The sequence below is a fragment of the Schistocerca americana genome, chromosome 2, assembly GCF_021461395.2.
Source record: "Schistocerca americana isolate TAMUIC-IGC-003095 chromosome 2, iqSchAmer2.1, whole genome shotgun sequence".
In the NCBI taxonomy this organism is placed as follows: Eukaryota; Metazoa; Arthropoda; class Insecta; order Orthoptera; family Acrididae; genus Schistocerca; species Schistocerca americana.
Window position 1 is genome coordinate 593,461,947 of NC_060120.1, and position 14,919 is coordinate 593,476,865.

Genomic DNA, 14,919 nt, shown 5'->3' on the forward strand with positions numbered 1-14,919 from the left:
CGCGGCCGCTGCAGCGCACAATGTGAACGGTTGCCTGTTACATGTTCATCGGGGATTGTTGGTATGGAGTGACGATTTGTGTAGTGCGGTAAGTGTCTAGGCAACGAAAATATTTAACAAAACTAAACAGTATCTACAAGAGTCCTTGAGAGTATGTAACACACACAGCACAAGTGAATCAATGAACAAAGTAGGTAACATCTCATTATCAAATTAACATGTCATAACAGGTAAAACACTTCAAATTTAATTTTAGAATGAAGCACTTCCGACCCAAAGGGAACAGATTCTCAGATTGACCCCTTTTACATTGTAAAAGATTCTAAACACACAATCTTAAGGCCAGCCAGAATCGCCCACAAATAACAGTTAGTGAAATTCTAACGTTTCCTTTTAACAACTGAACAACAAGACCTTAAATAATGAAACCTTTAAATTACGCTCTAGATAATAAAAAAACTCGTTAAAACAAGGAACCTTAAAAATCAAGCAAGAAGTGAAATTTAACGCTTTTGATCATAAGTGCACGAAGATTACAGCGAACTCAATAACCTTGTTCCTGCACCACAGCATACATATGATTCGCAGGAGAAGCTTACGTTCTTGTTGTAAGTAGGCTGTTTAGGTTTTTACATTGGTAACGCCACGTAGCACTCTGTATGAAAATCACTGGCTGTGCTGTGTGCAGCCAGTGGCTGGGTTTCATTGTTGGAACATTGTTATTGTAGTGTTGGGCAGTTGGCTGTTAACAGAGCGTAGCGTTGCGCAGTTGGAGGTGAGCCGTCAGCAGTGGTGGATGTGGGGAGTGAAATGGCGCAGTTAGCATAGTTAGCAAATGAAAGATTTTAATAGAGAACAAACAACGTATTTACATTAATAGTGTTGAAAAATCATAATATACATAGCAGTTCATGACATCCAGTCTTACAAATTTCAAAACTCCGCCATTTCTCTCCCCACATCCACCACTGCTGGCGGCTCACCTCCAACTGCGCAACGCTACGCGCTGTTAACATCCAGCTGCCCAACCCTACAATGGCCAACAGCAATGCAAACCAGCCACAGACTGCACACAGCACAGCCAGTGATTTTCAGAGCGCTACGTGGCGTTACCAATATAAGAACCTAAACAGCCTACTTACAAATTGTTACACTGGAACCAATATTACTTGAGAATAATACATGTCAGATGAAATATTCATTTAGCATTTTTTTGTTCTTTTTAAATTTGCGTCCTCACATTCAACATTCACGCCCTGGAGAGCAGGCTGCACACTTTTTTCTTTTTTTTTTTAGTTTATTGGCTGTCGATACGTGCCCGACAGGATGTTTCGACAATTACCTGCATTCTCTCCCTACCTGGAAATTTGGGCAACTGAAAACGGTATGATCTACAGAACCTCCCTTTCCACATTCCCACGTTGGTGTGTTGCTACATCCCACTCGATGTCTGCAGATGTTTGGGATTCGGACCACAATCAGTCCTGGTACTTGTTTCTGAAGTCTCTTGGGCGATACTTGATGAAAAGATTAATTATGTGCTCGTTCAGATGCAGCGGTGATGTACAGTCAACAAATTGGCTGGAGCCGTCCACAAACCACATAAATGCTTCTATAGGGAAGAAGACTACATCTTGCCAGAAATCCTTCCCTGCGGCTTGACGGAATCGCTATAAAAATCAGCACTGTTTGCACGTATCTTGGCATTCTTCTAGACTAGAACACGTAAAATCCGTTACACGAAAGCGACTGAAATTAAGTATAAAGTCCACGTGAATAAAACAATGACATGACTGCGTGCTTTGTTGCTAGGGCCTGGGCGTATCACCTTCGTCTGGAGAACTACACAATACGGTGTCGAATACAGTGTAGCATACTCCTGAGGCTCACTGTTGCCTTTCACACTTTCCTCGTAATTCTCATGATGTGTCCGATGGATATCGTGGTACGTTACAGAGAAATGCTGTTATCGTTGGGGTGCGTTCCAGCGTTCGACACTACCGTAGGTCATATTTCTAATAAAAGGCATTTACGAGCCTGTATGTTAGAGAAGTGGCAGTCTGACTGGGGCACTAAAAGCACTGCAAGATATATGTACGGGATACTCCGCAGCAGTAGCAACAGGCTCATTATGTGCAACACTGTCCCTACTCGAGATATGGTGCACCTAATAACGTGATGGTCCACCTGGGATCCGCGCCAGCTGATACTGAAGCTGAATGAAGTCGTTGAGCGCGACGGAAGGGAGCGAAGGAAGACGTGCCGCAGGGAGTCCCCTTGCACCCACCTTGGCAGCCAGTACCGGTTGGCGGATACGACAACGTCTTTCCGATCGGTGATCGGAGATTGAGGCTGCCTCGGGGAAAGAAAGATCATTAAGCGGGCCCGTGCGAAAGAGCAGCTAGGGAGGAACTGATTTCGGGGCGGGCCCGGCGGAGTATTTACCCGGCGGGTCGTCGGGGGATAGAAATCACTGGCTGGCAGCGAGGCGATGGCGGCGCCTACCCCCCTGCCGCTGCCGCTGCCGCCGCGGCCCAGGGTGATCAATTTCTGCCGGGGAGCTGTCAGCCTGCCGACCGGCCGGGGGAGGGAACGGAAGGGCGGCGAGCCGAGCCGAGCTGAGGCAAGCAGGCGACTTAAAACGTCCGCGGATTTTATGTCCGGTAATTGAGTGGCAGGTCAACTCGTTGCCGGAGCCGATCACCAGAGCAGCCGCACGTCCTTAAAAACAGGCGCTCCGAAAACTCAATCAGCAGTGCGCCGTCACGCTTATAAATCTGTTGTTCTTCTACACTGGCACGGCACCTGTCGGTCACGACAGAAATACAGAGAGGCGCCCTGGAAAGAGAACATTATCAAGTGGTCACCCTCCTAAGATGTAGATGTGCTCGCTGCTTCTACTGCGTCTAACCGGACCTACGTAGTATACCATTCCGTTCAGTATGGAAGAGTGACCAGTGTAGGTGCGTACTGAAGTAGTGGAGGCGTTCTGTCTTGAATAGAGTGTCGTGGCTGTCCTACGTTCAATGCGCCGTTGAAGAGATCGCCACTTTCGTGTTCTACAAAGAAGGACAATATCCACGCGGATAAAACAATTACATGACTTAGGTTCTGCAATCAGTGTTAAGCATATTGGATCTTTAATCACACTCAGAACGTTGGAAAATATCCGAGGAGTTCGTGCATCTCCCCAACGAAGCCCACGGAGGTATGTTCTTCGTAGAGTTTTAAAACTACTGTAGTTTATCATGCGTGGGCACAGACTACGGCCGTTTTCCTAGAGGCTTCGCTCAGTTCAAGTCGTACCCGCGTAACCTATAGATTAGATGTGTTGCATACCTACCGGGCGATACCGCATAACGATCATTTTCTTTGCGTATGCGATCAGTGTCTGACTAGATTCCTCCAAAAACCAGAAATGGAGAACCATTAAGAAACTCAGTGAGGATCTATAAAGGGCTGGGTGACCTACAAAACGTTTTTGTTTCATATCATTAACCTCCTGACTGTTATTTAAAAATAGCCAGTATTTATAACAAAATTGAAACTATCGATGTTTAATTCAGGTTTTACTCGAAAATTGTGATCCGTAACGTGAACCAGAGGGATGCTGTGGTAAAAATAAAGGAAATAATACAAATTTATCACATAGTGCTAGAAAATGCAATTTTCTCAACAAATAGATAAAATTAAAAAAGTCCGCAAAACAAAAATATATTAAACATCGCTTCTTCATTGAACGTACCAACACAAGCGTAGTTGTGTGTGTGTGCGTGTGTGTGTGTGACTTTTTTTTTACTTTTTTATTTTATTTTTTTTAAATTTTTTTTTAACTCACTGGCGCTCAACGCCGAGGGCATCAGTGCCGCAGCTGTGGTGGAATACGACTCTAGCTCTCCGGCATTCGAGAGCTTTACAAATCCCTCGCACGTCTTTGCAGATATTTGTGAAACAGGACTTAGCAAGTTCAATTCTTACAAGCTGCAAGTGGCTCAACACTTAGGACCGGAGATAAGCTGGATAGGCGCAATGTCTGCACAAGATGCTGAACAGAATTGACCAGAATTACGCTTTTCTGGCAAATTTTTTGATGGCTGATGAGACAAACTTCTATCTGAATCTCTGTGTCAATGTTAAGTATTTACGTAGTTAAAATGAGGTATGTCCCGATTCTGGCCAGTTAAGGCGTATTAATGGCGCTCGTGCTAATTTCCTTACTAAGTTACGGATGTCTGACCACAGTCTACGACAAACAGTCGCGAAACTCTGTAGGGCGAAAAAATACCTTTTGACAACTGAAGCAATGTTTCTTCCACGTTTCCGAATCACAGAAGTGAGAGATTTGTCAATATTCCACCTCCTGCTAACGTTAAAAATATAGTAATAAAATCTGATGCAATGTAACACTGAAAATTCTTTAATATGAAAACTGAATTGCTACCTGACGTTGTTAAGTCCAAAGGAACTGAACATGAGTATATTTGCGTGATTGGCACATAACTTTGGTGTTTCGTGATTGTAACACGTTCCACGAGTTTCTTTGAGATTTCAGGCTCATTTTCTTGCTTTAAAAACTAAGCACCATTTTTAAATTCTTGCAGATTAGCTGCTAAAACTGAATTCCGGCCGAATAGGCCATGAAGGCCCAACGATCTACTTTTTATAATCGCTATTTCGGTGTTGTCTTTGCCTCAGTGCTTTGCGTGTACCAATCATGTTTATCTATTTTGATTTCCAGATATCAAAACGTATAAGACATATCTTTCTCTTTTCTAGCTATGGTATTTCCTTCTAAAGCATGCCCACCTGCGACTCTTTCGTATTATTTATGTGCATATCTTAAGCTACAGCTAGCAGATGTTCCATTACATTTAGCACGCAATGCAATTTGTGTTCACTTACGGCTACCACTGCTGTATCATCAATTGTATTGTCCTGATTTTCTACCCTTGATGAACAATGCCATTGTTATGTGCAGCTGGAATATGAAATTTATTGACAGACTGAGGGATTTATAAAGCTACGGTCCAGTTTTCGGGTTCGATCCTAGCTTTGATCTCTGGGTCACACGATACGGCCTCAGTAAAGATCACGCCTACATGTTTAAAATGATCAGTGACCAGAATGAGTTTCTTGAGCAGTAATGAGTGCTGCTCATCACCAGATATTCGTCTCTCACCGGGAGACAGATCTTGCTTGCTGCCGAAGACATACTGCCAGCTATCCGCGTCATATCTTCCTTAGATCTGGGTTAAACACCACTTGAACAAACCGCAAACAGCTGTTCAGTGATGATTTATTATCGGCCGGTTTCGCTGCGTTAAAGCATCATCTTCAGGTTGGTAGTAGTATCACACAGATAAGGACACGAAGACGTCTCCAACGTTGATTTTCATACAGTCCAACCCCATGAAGAGGGGAAGTCGTAAACAAATAATGTCTCAGAGGAATAGGGTTGGAGTTCGTGGCAACGAACGCTGGGGTCGTCTCCGTGTCCTTATCTACGTGACACTTCTAACATTCTAATGGTGCTGAATCAATGCAGCAACACCGGCCGTTAATAAATCATCATTCAACAGCTGTTTCAGTTTATACAAGTTCAGTTGACCATGAATTTCAACGGCTGTGGATGCCAATATTTTAAAGTTGTATTTAGTACTACTGTTACGAGTATCAACTAAAACTAAAAGTTACTGTAGCCAGTCGCAAATTATTTTATTTGCACTTGGTGTTTCAGGGGATTAAAGCTTCGGTTTCATGTGGATTTATGTCAATTAATTAGACCTTGAGGCTTAAACTAAAACAAAGTTTTTTCTTTGTCTTCCGCAACCAGAGAGTGTGCCACGAAGGGGGAGATCCGGACTGTACAGAGATTGTGTAAGGGCTTCCCTGCGAAACTTAATTCATAGATGTCTTTAACCGTCTGGAACGCGAGGTGGAAATAGGATAAACTGCGAATGGTTACAGGCACTTGAATAAGGGGCAGTCAATCGACAGATGGAAAAGAAGTAAATAAACTGTTTATTTCAAAAGTAATCGCCGTAACTGCTAATAAACTTATCCCACTGTGAGATAAGACGGTGAATGCCTTCACGGAAAAATTTTTGCGATCACCCACGAAACAATGACTGTAGACATACGTACACCTCTTCGTCGGAAGCCAATCAAGGGTTACGAAAGATTTTCTTCAGGCCTCCAAAAATATGGAAATCGCTTGGGGAGAGATCGGCACTGTTTCGAGAACGTGTAAGGGAATCCCAGAGAAGCTCGTGCAGCATACTCGAAACACTTTGGCAACATGTGGGCCCACCGACAGACATTTCGCTGGGAATCCCTTACAGATCCCCCGTGCAGCTCCGATCTCTCCCTCTGTGATTTCCAGATTTTTGGAGCTCTGAAGAAATATATTTGTCCAGATGATTTGCTTCGAACGAAGAGGTGCCTCTATCATGGTTCGGTAAGAAACCGTAAACATTTTGACATGAAGGCGTTCAGTTTCATGTCTTGCAGTAGGACAGATGTATTGACAGTTGTGGCAGTTGCTTTGACAGAATAAACAATTTAGTTACTTTTTCTCAGCTGCCTCGTTTTCATCTGAGTGATTCTGATAGCTTCAGTATGACATCATATTAGTTACGACTCAAGACACATGTTCTTTATTATCAACGAAATACCGAGAAACTACGCTGGAACGAGCTACGGAGGAAGAATGGGCAACAGTGTACTGAGTGTTGACCTGTGGCATTCAGTTGTCGCTGTAACGCCCTCGGCGACGAGCCACGACGACTCAGGCGATGTAAGGGCGACTGCGGCAGAACTTACGACTCATTCGTGAAACTCTGGCGGGCACTCGAGTAAGACGGTACCAACTGCGGATCTTTCAGGCCGTCAGCGCCGGCGACGGCGGGAGGCTTTCAACTGGTAGGAGAGCTCTCTGCAGCGCGGAGGAGCGCTTCTTTGTGGCAGGTTGGCGACGCGACGGCGCAGGCGCAAGGGCGGGCGGCGAGTGTATTCCGGCGGCGAGGAACGGGCCGTCCTCTATCAGGAAGGCGGCCCCCCAGCCCACCCCAGGGGAGACTATTTACTCGGTCGGACAGCCGAATCAGACTGTCCCCGGGCCGCATTCTTCCCGTCCGCCAGAGTGGAGGTGCCCCGGCCGATCAATTTCTCTCTCCCCCTCTACCCCGCCGCCCCAGAGACGAACCCACACGGGAGGAGGCAGGCAGCCGGGCTTACAAACGAGCCGGGGCATTGAGGAGCGGCTTTAAATCCGGCGGCCGGGGGCGGGAGCGGGGAGAGGAGAGGCCAAGGAGGCGGCTTAAACTGTTTACCGGCGCGCGCCCGTGTATAACAGCAGATCAATTAGCGGCGCCGCTAAGCGGCCTTCACGCGCCCTGTTCCCAAAATCAAACACAAACATAGCGCCGCCTCCTTACGGCTCCTGCTAGATAAGGAAGGGGCCACATCCTCTGCAGCTACACGCCGAGCCCTCTCCCTGACAACCTGGTAGGTGGGCAGTGAGCGTTGTTAGCTCAACAGCCAGCTATTTTCACCAGAGCTTACCCATCACTGAGTCGTCAGACCAGTAACCCTCCCCCCCCCCCCCCCCCCAACCCAAAACGTTTCTGTATACAATCGAACTCCCAGATATAAAACATCTTCAAAAGTCGGACTACTTTACAAATAACACTTCTGTCTGGAGAAAGTAAAACACAAAGACCGAAAGATGTGATCACACTGAAATTTATTCCAACGATTAGGGACATGAAACTAGACAAATCATTAGATTTACATACCTATACATGCACTGTGACTGTGAAAATCCAATACGGAATAGCGCCACCAAGTGTTATAGTCAGAGCCGCTAGACGTCGTGGCATGGAATCAAAGAGAGCCTGATATGTTATTGGGGAATGCTCTGCCGCGCGGTTTGTACGTGCGTCCACAAGCATCAATTGAGGCTGCTCATTGACCATATCCCAGACATGTTGCATGGGAGACATGTCAGGCGAACGGGCAGGCCAGAGAAGCAGAGGTACTCGTCGTTATTCGAAGAACGCTTGCACAGTTCTCGCCATGTGCGGTCGGGCGATATACTGTGGAAATATGGCATGTGGAACGGCCCGCAGGAGAGGCAGTGCCTCGGACTGTAAAACCACCCTGATGTAGCGTTATCTGATCAGATTGCTCTCAATATGTAGGAGGTGAGACAGCGCGTTGTAGGCAATGGCACCTCAAACCATCACACTAGTCGTTTGTCCGCTATGCCGCTCAAAAATGCACTCCCCCCCCCCCCCCCACTCACTACGCCAGTGTCAACGTTCACGTCCCCATTGCAGTCTGCGGCATTGGTGTGCTCTGGTCAATGGAAGCGCACGTAATGGCACTTGTGCCATCAGCCCAGCCTGCAGAAGACGGTATCGAACCGTCGACACAGACATCTCCACACCCGTTGCAGTGCTCCCACATCTTAGTCGTGCTTGTTCTGTCCTTTATGCCCTACCTGACAAGATGGTGGTCATCTGGCGCTGTGTCGTGTATGAGACGCACGGTTACCTCTCATTGCTCCTGGACACCTCTCAGTCTGCCCGTTTGAACGTACTCACATGCTGATATTTCACTGCGTGGTGTAGGCGAGGCACAGTGCCACTTGGTTACACAGTTCGACATTCGCTGTTCTACACATGCTCTTATCGTGGTGTGTTGCAGACCACTGCTTCTGAATGTTTCATTTATTACGAAAAGTACGTATGTTAAATATTTGACGTTCAGAATATCAGTGAGGAAAAGTTCTGAAAATGTTTGAAATAATCACAAGCTGTGATACGGCCGCAAAAAGAACAGTGGTTCAGAAAGGATAGGACAAATTTATTTTATTTCCGTCTATGATCAAAATTTGTTAGGTCCTCATACTACCAGTTTCAATCAGCAATGACATCTACACATCTGCGGCAAAACATGGGGAATACCAAATACAACTAGTGGACTGTCTACATCTTAAAACAATAAAATAAGCCATAATGGAAAGTGTTACTGGCACACATGTGGAAAACATGCGCTTAAAATATGACAGGCATACATATTTAAAACACGTCCTAATACAGTTTAATGAAGCCACAGTGGAACGTCAAAAGACACTTTAAAATCAGTACAGCATCGACGCACATATTTAGAACATGGTATATATTAGGCTATAGTGCCACCGGAGTCATTTTGTTATAATGTTCGTAACAAACTGCAATACAATAGCCACAAGAGGTTTGTGTTGGTAGCTCACTAGATATCGCTAATGTAAGGTCTCCCCCCCCCCCCCCTGAACCATGGACCTTGCTGTTGGTGGGGAGGCTTGCGTGCCTCAGCGATACAGATAGCCGTACCGTAGCTGCTGCAACCACAACGGAGGGGTATCTGTTGTTAGGCCAGACAAACGTGTGGGTTCTGAAGATGGGCAGCCGCCTTTTCAGTAGTTGCTGGGCAACAGTCTGGATGACTGACTGATCTGGCCTTGTAACATTAACCAAAACGGCCTTGCTGAGCTGGTACTGTGAACGCTGAAAGTGAGGGGAAACTACAGGCGTAATTTTTCCCGAGGGCATGCAGCTTTACTGTATGGTTAAATGAGGATAGTGTTCTCTTGGGTAAAATGTTCCGGAGGAAAAGAAATAAAAACTTTGAGGTTTGCCGATGACATTGTAATTCTGTCAGAGACAACAAAGGACCTGCAAGAGCAGTTGAACTGAATGGACAGTGTCTTGAAAGGAGGGTATAAGATGAAAAACAATAAAATCAAAACGAGGATAATGGAATATAGTCGAATTAAATGACGTGATGCTGAGAGAATTAGATTAGGAAATGAGACACTTAAAGTAGTATATGAGTTTTGCTGTTTGGGGAGCAAAATAACTGATGATAGTTGAAGCGGAGAGCATATAAAACGTAAACTGGCAATGGCAAGGAAAGCGTTTCTGAAGAAGAGAACTTTGTTAAAATCGAGTATATATTTAAGTGTCAAGTATTTCATCAAAGATGTCGGACGTAAATATGAAGTGGGTTCAAATGGCTCAAAACATTTTGGGACTAACCTAAGGACATCACACACATCCAGGCCCGAGGCAGGATTCGAACCTGCGACCGTAGCAGCAGCGCGGTTCCTGCCTGAAGCGTCCAGAAACGCTCGGCTACAGCGGCCCGCTATGAAGTGTGTCCACCCTTCGACATTACTATAACGAATTCTGCCGGGGACATTTTCAATGACGTGTCTGAATGTCTGTGGAGAAATGCCAGCCCATTCTTCCTCAAGAGTCGAAACCAGACATAGTAGCCGTGTTGGACGCTGGGATCTGGAGCCGACGTGCTAACATCCCAGGAGTGTTCTATTGGGTCAGGTCAGGACTCTGGGTGGGCCAAACCATTTCAGTAATGTTACTATCTCACCAACATCTATTATTATCCAGAATACACTGCCTCATAGATGCTGCTTTATGGCAGATACAAATAGTCATCGCCTCCGAACTGATCCACTACTGCGTGCAGTACACAATGCAGTTTGTGTGTTCATATCGTTCCGCTCAGTAGACAATGGTAAAATGATTTCATCCCCTTCCAATATTACCGGCTTTTTTACGTGCAATAGGGAGACCACTCTTAAGGAGACCACACACTAACCACGAAAAGCACTCAATTCCGTATTTCACTGTTGGCACTACACAACGTGACAGGTAACGTTTTCCAGGCAGTTGCCAAACACAAATCCTTCCACCTGATCGTTACAGATTATAGCACGATTCATCGATCCAAAGTACGCTCCTCTAGCCATACACTATCCAGTGGCGTCGCTGTTTACACCACGTCGAGCGAACCTTAGTGCTGACAACAGAAATGTGTTGTTTATGAGCAGCTGTACCACATTCTCTTTAACTCCCTAAGCACAGTCTCTGTGCTAGCTGAACTGCTGGTAGCACTTAGGAACTAATGAATAATTTCATCCGCTGATTTCACGCGATTTTTACAGCCACCATCCGCAGTGCTGGACAGTTCCTACAGTTCAGTGCTACCCCACCGCCTACGCCTTCCGGTACTCAACCTGTATCGGTATGTAGAGGCCCAATGCGAACAATCAGACTGTGTACTATAATTTGTTACAGAAGAATTATTTTATTAAAGCTAAATTATGGTCCTACAGACTTCAAAAGAATGGCGGAATAATGACACTGTAATTTAATTTTGTGACCAGGTGAGAAACGTATGTAATGAAAGTCTAAGTTAATGTAAGTTCTATTGTTCATTATAAATCCTCATACAAAACGAGAGCAGTAGTTGCACTGCAGCATAACTTCAATATATATATATAACGGCATACTATTCACTGACAAATTATCACAAGAATACGAAACAGTTACAAGTAACTAAGGTTGGCGGAGATTCAAGACGAGGAACCGATAGGCACGTTACTGCATTATTAGCACATTGATCCGTTTCCGCGATCTGACAACAGTGTTGGCCAAACTTTTGAGTTCGTAAAATTATGCATGACAGAAGTGCGTCTTCCTCCTACTCATTAACTTCATTCACACTGTAGCGTTTACTGAGTGCATTGCGACCTACACACGCCAAAAACAGCGTCGTTGTGTTGTGTTGTGTTGCAGCTGTCGTCGGTCGCTGTGTCGGACGATCCCTGTGAATCCCGGAAAGCTACCTAACGCAAACTTTACATCGTGCTACTGCTGAGGCTGCAATGTGAAATGACTTCTTCTCACACCGAATTCTGAGAGCAGAATTCGCAGTGATTCTCCCGCTAGTAGCGAACGAAGTGTCACCTTAGTTCCTCCTGTTCCTCGTAACATTCGCCCCTTCTATGAGAGCCAATCCGAGCATCTCACGAGCAGTCATTCAACGATGAGTGTCCATTCCCCTGGAGCGTCCTCTCACTTCTCAATAATTTTCGAAAACTACTGCGTCAGACCAGGCTGACCAATTAAATTGCCGCATTTTTGCACCTAGAGGCCTAACGCTAAGGAAAGGAATTTGTTTTGGCTCTGTCCTGTCGGCGCCTCAAAGGAGCGCATTATTGTATCACAGTATGTTGTTTCCTATGACCCTCCTAAGCTTCCTATCTGCTTTATGTATATTAGGGGCCAGCTACACGTATTTTTGGGACGAGAAAGTTGCAGTCTTACAGACCCCTCACACTTCGGCTGCCGTGTTCGGCTGAGAGCATAGAGCCACAAATATCTGTAGCTTTCACAGAGCCTGCATAGTGTCCACCGATATATTGCTCTCCTATCGGCAGACAGGCACTATCTTCTCTGCATTCTCCGCCCAAACCTCATTGTTGCCCACCTTCCGGGATCTTTACTGTACTTTACAACGTCCTCATAGCAGAGAAACGCTTTATGAACGTGGGAGCTGCGTACATCTTGTTTAAGATTCCGAATTCTCTGACGCCGTTTAGACGGCCGCAGCATTACCCGCTGTCCGCATTATGTCGGCTCACTCCTGTCCAGTACACACAACAGCCTTCGGCGAACGATGTCCTACCTGGCGTCGGTGTCATCTTTTAGAACCTGCGATAAGTTAACGGTGCCCTTCGGCCCGCTTCGATCTGCTGTCTGACTGTGTAATTGCCAGCTCAGCCTAAGATAATTCTCAAGAAACAAAACGCCTACAAATACTTCATGTGTTGACAGTCACTGTCCGATAATCTTTAATAAAAATAAAGGAATACGCTATACATCGATAATGTGAGTCTACGAAACCGTCAGTTACGCCATATTTCAAGAGGTCTGCCTGATTTTGGTTTGCTATGGCTGCTTCTTTGCTTTTCCACTGCAACAATCACATCTCCAACACCAGGCTTGGCGAGATTCAGAAGGTTTTCTTTACTCAGTTCTCATCCAATGACTAATCCACGTTCGACGTTACTGAGCTCCCCTGATCAGCCTTTTCTGCTGTTACTGTTTCTGTGCTGACAACAGAATACTGTCTGCATCCTTTTATACTGTCGTATACCCCTCTAGTAACATAGAATGAGCAGTTCCGCGTTACACAGGGGTGTTCAGAAACTTTTGATCAGATGTTATATTCACAACAAATAATCCAGGATGTTGTTTATACAGGATGTTGCAAAATGTACGGCCAAACTTTCAGGAAACATTCCTCGCACACAAAGAAAGAAAATATGTTATGTGGAAATGAGCCCGGAAACGCTTACTTTCCATGTTAGAGCTCATTTTATTACTTCTCTTCAAATCACATTAATCATGGAATGGAAACACACAGAAACAGAACGTACCATCGTGACTTCAAACACTTTGTTACACGAAATGTTCAAAATGTCCTCCGTTAGCGAGGATACATGTATTCACCCTCCGTCGCATGGAGTCCCTGATGCGCTGATGCAGCCCTCGAGAATGGAGTATTGTATCACAGCCGTCCACAATACGAGCACGAAGAGTCTATACATTTTGTACCGGGGTTGCGTAGACAAGAGCTTTCAAATGCCCCCATAAATGAAAGTCAAGAGGGTTGAGGTTAGGACAGCGTGGAGGCCATGGAATTGGTCCGCCTCTACCAATCCATCGGTCACCGAATCTGTTGTTGAGAAGCATACGAACACTTCGACTGAAATGTGCAGGAGCTCCATCGTGCATGAGCCACATGTTGTGTCGTACTTGTAAAGGCACATGTTCTAGCAGCACAGGTAGAGTATCCCGTATGAAATCATGATAACGTGCTCCACTGTGCGTAGGTGGAAGAACATGGGGCCCAATCAAGACATCACCAACAATGCCTGCCCAAACGTTCACAGAAAATCTGTGTTGATGACGTGATTGCACAATTGCGTGCGGATTCTCGTCAGCCACACATGTTGATTGTGAAAATTTACAATTTGATCACATTGGAATGAAGCCTCATCCGTAAAGAGAACATTTGCACTGAAATGAGGATTGACGCATTGTTGGATGAACCATTCGCAGAAGTGTACCCGTGGAGGCCAATCAGCTGCCTGCACACGCTGTACATGGTACGGAAACAACTGGTTCTCCCGTAGCACTTTCCATACAGTGACGTGGTCAACGTTACCTTGTACAGCAGCAACTTCTCTGACGCTGACATTAGGGTTATCGTCAACTGCACGAAGAATTGACTCGTCCATTGCAGGTGTCCTCGTCGTTCTAGGTCTTCGCCAGTCGCTAGTCATAGGCTGGAATGTTCCGTGCTCCCTAAGACGCCGATCAATTGCTTCGAACGTCCTCCTGTCGGGACACCTTCGTTCTGCAAATCTGTCTCGATACAAACGTACCGCGCCACGGCTATTGCCCCTTGCTAATCCATACATCAAATGGGCATCTGCCAACTCCGCATTTGTAAACATTGCACTGACTGCAAAACCTCGGTCGTGATGAACACTAACCTGTTGATGCTACGTACTGATGTGCTTGATGCTAGTACTGTAGAGCAATGAGTCGCATGTCAACACAACACCGAAGTCTACATTACCTTCCTTCAATTGGGCCAACTGGCGGTGAATCGAGGAACTACAGTACATACTGACGAAACTAAAATGAGCTCTAACATGGAAATTAAGTGTTTCCGGACACATGTCCACATAACATCTTTTCTTTATTTGTGCGTAAGGAATGTTTCCTGAAAGTTTGGCCGTACCTTTTTGTAACACCCTGTATAAGTGTCGGGTGTAAGTATGTTGGTGCAGGTGACGAAGAGGGAGTTGAAATAGTTGCTCTAAACCTGTCACAAGTCTGATGAAGCAAAGAAATATCTATACCAAGTCAACGCTACAGCTCAACACACACACCATAAGATTTCCGTCGGCCATATCGTCCAGTACTTAGAGGCAATCACCTTGACTAGGACCTTGCCGAGTATTACGATCCGAGTTGTCAACACACCAGGGTTGAG